Genomic DNA, 8,101 nt, shown 5'->3' on the forward strand with positions numbered 1-8,101 from the left:
GGATGGGGATATGGGGGTGCACGGAGCCGAGGGAGCAGGGAGCACCGGGATGGGGATATTGGGGTGCACGGAGCTGGGGAGCACCGGGATGGGGGACCTGGGAGCAGCAGGATGGAGATATTGGGGTGCACGGAGCTGGGGGACTGAGGTGCACCGGGATGGGGATATTGGGGTGCACGGAGCCGAGGGAGCAGGGAGCACCGGGATGGGGATATTGGGGTGCACGGAGCTGGAGGACCGGGGAGCACTGGAATGAGGGACCGGGGAGCAGCGGGATGGGGGAACCGGGGAGCACCGGGATGGAAATATTGGGGTGCACGGAGCCGAGGGAGCACCGGGATGCGGGACGGGGGTGCACGGAGCTGGGGGACTGGGGTGCACCGGGATGGGAATATTGGGGGGCACAGACTGGGGGACTGAGGTGCACCGGGATGGGGATATTGGGGTGCACAGAGCCGGGGGACTGGGGAGCACCAGGATGGGGATATTGTGGGGCACGGAACTGAGGGAGCAGGGAGCACCCGGATGGGAATATTGGGGTGCATGGAGCTGGGGGACTGGCATGAACTGGGATGGGGGGACTGGGGTGCACCGGGATGGGGATATTGGGGAGCACGGAGCCAGGGGACCGGGGAGCAGCGGGATGGGGATATTGGGGTGCACGGAGCCGAGGGAGCACCGGGATGCGGGACGGGGGTGCACGGAGCTGGGGGACTGGGGTGCACCGGGATGGGAATATTGGGGTGCACAGAGCTGAGGAGCACCGGGATGGGGGACCGGGGAGCACCGGGATGGGGATATTGGGGTGCACTGGGATGGAGGACCAGGGAGCAGCGGGATGGGGATATTGGGGTGCACGGAGCCGAGGGACTGGGATGCATGGAATCAGGGGACCGGGGTGCAGTGGAATGAGGGACCGGGGAGCACTGGGATGGAAATATTGGGGTGCACAGAGCTGGGGAGCATCAGGATGGGGGACACGGGAGCAGCAGGATGGAGATATTGGGGTGCACGGAGCCGAGGGAGCAGGGAGCACCGGGATGGGGATATTGGGGTGCACGGAGCCGAGGGAGCAGGGAGCACCGGGATGGGGATATTGGGGTGCACGGAGCCGAGGGAGCAGGGAGCACCGGGATGGGGATATTGGGGTGCACGGAGCCGGGGGGCCGGGGAGCATGGAGCTGGGGCACTGGGGTGCACCGGGATGGGGATATTGGGGTGCACAGAGCCGGGGGACTGGGGAGCACCAGGATGGGGATATTGTGGGGCACGGAACTGAGGGAGCAGGGAGCACCCGGATGGGAATATTGGGGTGCATGGAGCTGGGGGACTGGCATGAACTGGGATGGGGGGACTGGGGTGCACCGGGATGGGGATATTGGGGTGCACGGAGCCGGGGGACCGGGGAGCATGGAGCTGGGGCACTGGGGTGCACCGGGATGGGGATATTGGGGTGCACAGAGCCGGGGGACTGGGGAGCACCAGGATGGGGATATTGTGGGGCACGGAACTGAGGGAGCAGGGAGCACCCGGATGGGAATATTGGGGTGCATGGAGCTGGGGGACTGGCATGAACTGGGATGGGGGGACTGGGGTGCACCGGGATGGGGATATTGGGGTGCACGGAGCCAGGGGACCGGGGTGCAGTGGAATGAGGGACCGGGGAGCAGCGGGATGGGGATATTGGGGTGCACGGAGCCGAGGGAGCAGGGAGCACCGGGATGGGGATATTGGGGTGCACGGAGCTGGGGAGCACCGGGATGGGGGACCGGGAAGCAGCGGGATGGGGATATTGGATGCACGGAGCCGGGGGACCGGGGTGCATGGAGCTGGGGGACTGGGGTGCACTGGGATGGGGATGTTGGGGTGCACGGAGCCGAGGGACTGGGGTGCATGGAGCCGGGGGAATTGGGGTGCACCGGGATGGGGGACCAGGGAGCACCGGGATGGGAATATTGGGGTGCATAGAGCTGGGGAGCACCGGAATGGGGGACCGGGGAGCAGGGGGATGGGGATATTGGGGTGCACGGAGCCGAGGGAGCAGGGAGCACTGGGGTGGGGGATGGGGGTGCACCCGGATGGAGATATTGGGGTGCACGGAGCCAGGGGACTGGGGTGCACCGGGATGGGGGACTTGGGAGTACTGGGATGGGAATATTGGGGTGCACGGAGCCGAGGGAGCAGGGAGCACCGGGATGGGGGACCGGGAAGCAGCGGGATGGGGATATTGGATGCACAGAGCCGGGGGACCGGGGTGCATGGAGCTGGGGGACTGGGGTGCACTGGGATGGGGATGTTGGGGTGCACGGAGCCGAGGGACTGGGGTGCATGGAGCCGGGGGAATTGGGGTGCACCGGGATGGGGGACCAGGGAGCACCGGGATGGGAATATTGGGGTGCATAGAGCTGGGGAGCGCCGGAATGGGGGACCGGGGAGCAGGGGGCTGGGGATATTGGGGTGCACGGAGCCGAGGGAGCAGGGAGCACCGGGATGGGGGACCGGGGAGCAGCAGGATGGAGATATTGGGGTGCACAGAGCCAGGGGACCGGGGTGCAGTGGAATGAGGGACCAGAGAGCCGCGGGATGGGGATATTGGGGTGCACGGAGCCGAGGGACTGGGGAGCACCAGGATGAGGATGTTGGGGTGCACGAAGCTGGGGGACTGGGGAGCACTGGGACGGGGATATTGGAGCACACAGAGCCAGGGGACTGGGGAGCAGCAGGATGGAGATATTGGGGTGCACGGAGCCAGGAGACTGGGGAGCACCAGGATGGGGGTCCGGGGAGCAGCAGGATGCGGATATTGGGGTGCATGGAGCTTGGGGATTGGGGAACACCGGGATGGGAGACGAGGGAGCAGTGGGATGGGGATATTGGGGTGCACGGAGCCAGGGGACTGGGACGCACTAGGCTGGGGCATAGGGGTGCAGGGAGCTGGGGAGCACTGGGATGGGGATGTTGGGGTGCACGGAGCCAGGGGACTGGGACGCACTAGGCTGGGGCATAGGGGTGCAGGGAGCTGGGGAGCACTGGGATGGGGGACCGGGGAGCAGGGGGATGGGGATATTGGGGTGCACAGAGCCAGGGGACCCGAGGGACTGGGAATGAGGGACCAGAGAGCCGCGGGATGGGGATATTGGGGTGCACGGAGCCGAGGGACTGGGGAGCACCAGGATGAGGATGTTGGGGTGCACGAAGCTGGGGGACTGGGGAGCACTGGGACGGGGATATTGGAGCACACAGAGCCAGGGGACTGGGGAGCAGCAGGATGGAGATATTGGGGTGCACGGAGCCAGGAGACTGGGGAGCACCAGGATGGGGGTCCGGGGAGCAGCAGGATGCGGATATTGGGGTGCATGGAGCTTGGGGATTGGGGAACACCGGGATGGGAGACGAGGGAGCAGTGGGATGGGGATATTGGGGTGCACAGAGCCAGGGGACCGGGGAGGACTGGGGAGGACTGGTATGGGGATATTGGGGGGCACGGGCTGGGGGGCTGGGGAGCACCATGATGGAGGATTGGGGTGCATGGAGCCGGGGGACTGGGGAGCACCAGGCTGGTGGATGTTGGGGAGCAGTGAGCCCGGGTATTGGGGTGCACGGAGCCAGGGGACTGGGACGCACTAGGCTGGGGCATAGGGGTGCAGGGAGCTGGGGAGCACTGGGATGGGGATGTTGGGGTGCACGGGGCTGGGGTGCAGGGAAACAGGGACCACAGAGCCTGGGTATTGGGGTGCACTGGGCTGGGGGATTTGGGGGAGCACGAAGCCAGGAGATTGGGGTGTACAGAGCTGGGGGGGTTGGGGAGCACTGAGCCAGGGATACTGGGGAGCACAGAGCCAGGGGACTTGTGTGCACGGGGCCAAGGTATTGGGGTGCATGGGGCTGCTGGATGTTGGGGAGCACTGGGACAGGGATACTGGGGAGCACAGGGCTGGGGGATGTTGGGGTAGATGGAGCTGGGGGGTTCATTGCACCGAGCCTGGGGATTGGGGTGAACAGAGACGGGGAGGTTGGGGTGCACCGAGGCAGGGAGATTGGGGTGCTCACAGCCTGGGCGTTGGGATGCATAGAACTGGGGTACACACTGACCCAGGGCATTGGGGTGCACAGAGGTGGGGGAGCAGGGTGCCTCAAATCAGGGGGACCAGGGTGCACAGAGCCAGGGGATTGCAGAACTCGCATCTGGGGGCCTTGGGGCGCACAGAGCTGGGCTTTGGAGCCCCCGAAGTTGGGGGGCTGGGGTGCAGAGAGCCAGGCTGTGGTGAGGCAGGAGGGCAGAGCCCTGTCTCCTCCGAGGAGAACAAAAGGCAGCTGGAGTTTCCCCAGAGGATTCAGGGAAAAACCTGGCTAATCATTTACCCACACCAGCTGCCTGGAGGCACCAGCAGCCCCACGCCGTGCTCAGTGGAAGGTGCTGCTGGGGGCTAGGGGTGGGGAGGGACCCCAAATAATTGGGAGCCACGGTGCTGGAAGGGCCCCCCACCTGGAAGAGCAAGACCTCAGCCCCACGAGGCGTGGGGGCAGCGTTCCTCCTGCATCCCCCACGCAAAAGGACCACAAATTTCCTTGGAAAAACCCATCTCACCGACTTTGGGGGTTTGCTTTTCTAGGGGTGCAGCCTGGCTGGGCTTGGGGGCGAGGGGGGGAAGGGAAGGATACCACCATGGCTTCCACAACCCAGCGGGTGGTTTTTTGGCCAGGGCAGGGCTGTGGTGGCTGAGCTTCCTCCCACGCTCTCACACACAATATCTCCTTTTATCCAGCCTGGGGCAGGGGGGCACCCGGCTCCGCTCCCCGACACGCACGGAGAGGGGGGTGCATCGGGATCGAGACCGGGAAAGGGAGCGTGGCAGGAAAAGAGGAAGAGGAGGAGGAAGAGCAAGGCATTGGGAGGGAGCCAGGCTCCCAGATGTTTCCCCAAAGGAAGCAGCTCCTTGTTTTTAACTAGGGGTGGGGTGGGGGGAAGGATACCACCATGGCTTCCACAACCCAGCGGGTGGTTTTTTGGCCAGGGCAGGGCTGTGGTGGCTGAGCTTCCTCCCACGCTCTCACACACAATATCTCCTTTTATCCAGCCTGGGGCAGGGGGGCACCCGGCTCCGCTCCCCGACACGCACGGAGAGGGGGGTGCATCGGGATCGAGACCGGGAAAGGGAGCGTGGCAGGAAAAGAGGAAGAGGAGGAGGAAGAGCAAGGCATTGGGAGGGAGCCAGGCTCCCAGATGTTTCCCCAAAGGAAGCAGCTCCTTGTTTTTAACCTGTTTTTTCACTGGAGGCCCCTGGATACCAGCAGCTCTCGCCCTGTCCCCGAGGCTGAGGGGGCTGCAGTCCATCTCCCGGGGCCCGCGTGGGAGGTTTGGGTCTCTCCTTGCTCCGGAGCAAAGGAAGCTCCTCACCCTTTTGATTACAGAGGAAAGGCAGAACAACCAAACCTGGAGAGCTTCAAATGAAAAGGAAAATAAAAATAAACCCCAAACGTGCTATATTTAAAACCTTTTTTTTGTTTTTTTTTCCCTCTTGCAGACGAGGATTTTGTAGCGAGGGAGGTGGTAATAAGGCTGCACCTCTTGACCCAGGCACCGTGGAGTGACAGCAGCAAGAAGGAGGAAGGATGAAGCCCATAGACTCCAAAAAGCCTGGTGACTTTTGGGGAAGACTTTTGGGGAAGACTTTTGGGGAAGAAATGGGGAGCCCCGTGCCCCACGGATTGAGAGGATTTCTCTTTCCCTGCCTGGCTGTGCAGAGCGGCTGCATGATCCCAGCTCCTGCAGACCAGACACAAGCCACGTCACCCCTCTTGGCACATTGTCCCCATCCTTTTTTTAACGGGGTGGGGGGGTGCTGGTGGAGAAGATCCAACCATCAGCCCCCAATACTGCAGTAGGGACCTTCCACATGAGCTGATTGCATCAGTGATGAGCATCCCCAGCATCGAAGCTCAGCAAGCCCCCCAAAAAAATGCTGGTGGAGGCTAAGATTTTCACAAAGGCACTTCCCCCCCCCAAAAAAAAAAACAACCACAAACTCCCAGGGCTTCACACCATCACGGCTTCATCACTTTGTCCCTTGTCCCAACAGTTCAGAGGATGAAAGCAGCGTTGCGGCTTTGATATCTTCTCTGCGAGCGCAGCTCCGCTCCTGTTAGACTTTGAAGATGCAAAGCGAGCATCTGAGCACCAGGAGCTTTCTTAGTGTTAAATACAAACACGCAGTATACACACACACACACACACAAAAAAAATTTAAAGAAAAAAGTAAAAACGAAGGAGCTTGGAAACAAAGGCTGCAGTATACACACACACAAAAAAAAAAAAAATTAAAAAAGTAAAAACGAAGGAGCTTGGAAACAAAGGCAGATTTTTCAACATCAAAACTAGCTAAAAATTAAAATCCGTGCCGCTTGCAAGGCTGCTCGTAATGAACAATGAAAGGGCTTCCAGGGAGGAATTTCAATAGTAGATGTTCTCCATCCCAAATGATTATTTTTTTGGCTAATTTTCCTTCCTCAAACCCTGCGGTACCCCAGGTATGTGCATTAGAAATGTGCAGAATAATGAAGCTGACAAAATAAATAAATAAAAAATACAGAAAGGCAAAGAAAAGGGCTGCAATTTGCAAGTTTAATTTCATGCTCAGCCAGAATTTGATCGAGGGGAGGAGAAACAGCCAGGGAGGATGGATGGAGATGTCGGGGCAAATCTGAAGCCTCCTGCCAAGGAGCATGTGGGTCGGCTCCGTGCATCCCAGGGGAGCTCCTCCTTCCCATCAACAGCACCGAAATACTGCACAGCACCAGGAGCTTCCAGCTGCTAACGATGTAGAAATGAAACACACAATGCCCAGGAGGATCTCCTCTATTTCCTTCCAGCACAGGGCATCTGGCACACATCATCTTTGGCATCTGTTCACAGAATCGCAGAGCTGTAGGGGTTGGAAGGGACCTCTGGAGATCATCTAGTCCAACCCCCCTGCCAAAGCAGGTCGCACAGGAACGCATCTGGAGGGGGTTTGAATGTCTCCAGAGAAAGAGACTCCACCACCTCTCTGGGCAGCCTCTTCCAGGGCTCTGCCACCCTCAAAGTAAGGAAGTTCCTCCTCATGTTGAGATGGAACTTCTGATGTTCAAGTTTGTGCCCATTTCCTCTTGTCCTGTCCCTGGGCACCACTGAAAAAAGACTGGCCCCATCCTCCTGACACCCTCTCTTTAAGTATTTATAGGTGTTGATCAGCTCCCCCCTCAGCCTTCTCTTCTCCAGACTGAAAAGCCCCAAGTCCCTCAGCCTTTCCCCCTAAGAGAGGTTCTAGTCCCCTCATCATCTTCAGCACAAGGCAGGGGAGTGAAGGGTAAATCCCACCTTCCATCCCCCTAAAGCTGCCCAGACCATCCCTTCTGGGGCACTTTGGAACCAAACATCAGCCGGATCCATGTGGAGGTAACTGCGTTATCCCTACGGATGAGGAGCTGCAGCTTCTCCACTGCAGGATCCTTGGGTGTATGGAAAATGGCTCTGGTTCCTCTCGCCGCAGCCTCAGACGAGCCCAAGGAACACCACGGTGGCAAAAAGCAAAGGATGTGGAGGAGCAGGAAGGAGGTTTTGAGGCTGCTTTGAGCCAAGAGCCTGTCCCGGCAGCAGACACCCACCACGGCACCAACCTGGGGCTGCTGAGCCTTTTGGTTTTCACTGAATTTCACTGAATTTTAGAGTTGGAAGGGAACATAGAGATCATCTAGTCCAACTCCCCTGCTGAAGCAGGATTGCCTAGAGCTAGAGCATGTTACTCAGGAGCATCCAGGCGGGTCTTGAAAATCTCCAGAGAAGGGGACTCCACACCCTCCCTGGGCAGCCTGTTCCAGGGCTCTGCCACCCTCACCGTGAAGAAGTTTTTCCTCATATTTGAGTGGAACCCTTTATGTTCCAACTTGTGCCCGTTGCCCCTCGTCCTCTCACTGGGAACCACTGAAAAGAGTCTGGCTCCCTCCTCCTTCAACCCTCCCTTGAGATACTTGTAGGCATTGATAAGGTCTCCCCTCAGCCTTCTCTTCTCCAGACTAAAGAGTCCCAGCTCTCTCAGTCTCTCCTCATAAGGGAGATGCTCCA

The sequence above is a fragment of the Calidris pugnax genome, unplaced genomic scaffold (assembly GCF_001431845.1).
Source record: "Calidris pugnax isolate Ruff unplaced genomic scaffold, ASM143184v1 scaffold237, whole genome shotgun sequence".
Taxonomy (NCBI): Eukaryota; Metazoa; Chordata; class Aves; order Charadriiformes; family Scolopacidae; genus Calidris; species Calidris pugnax.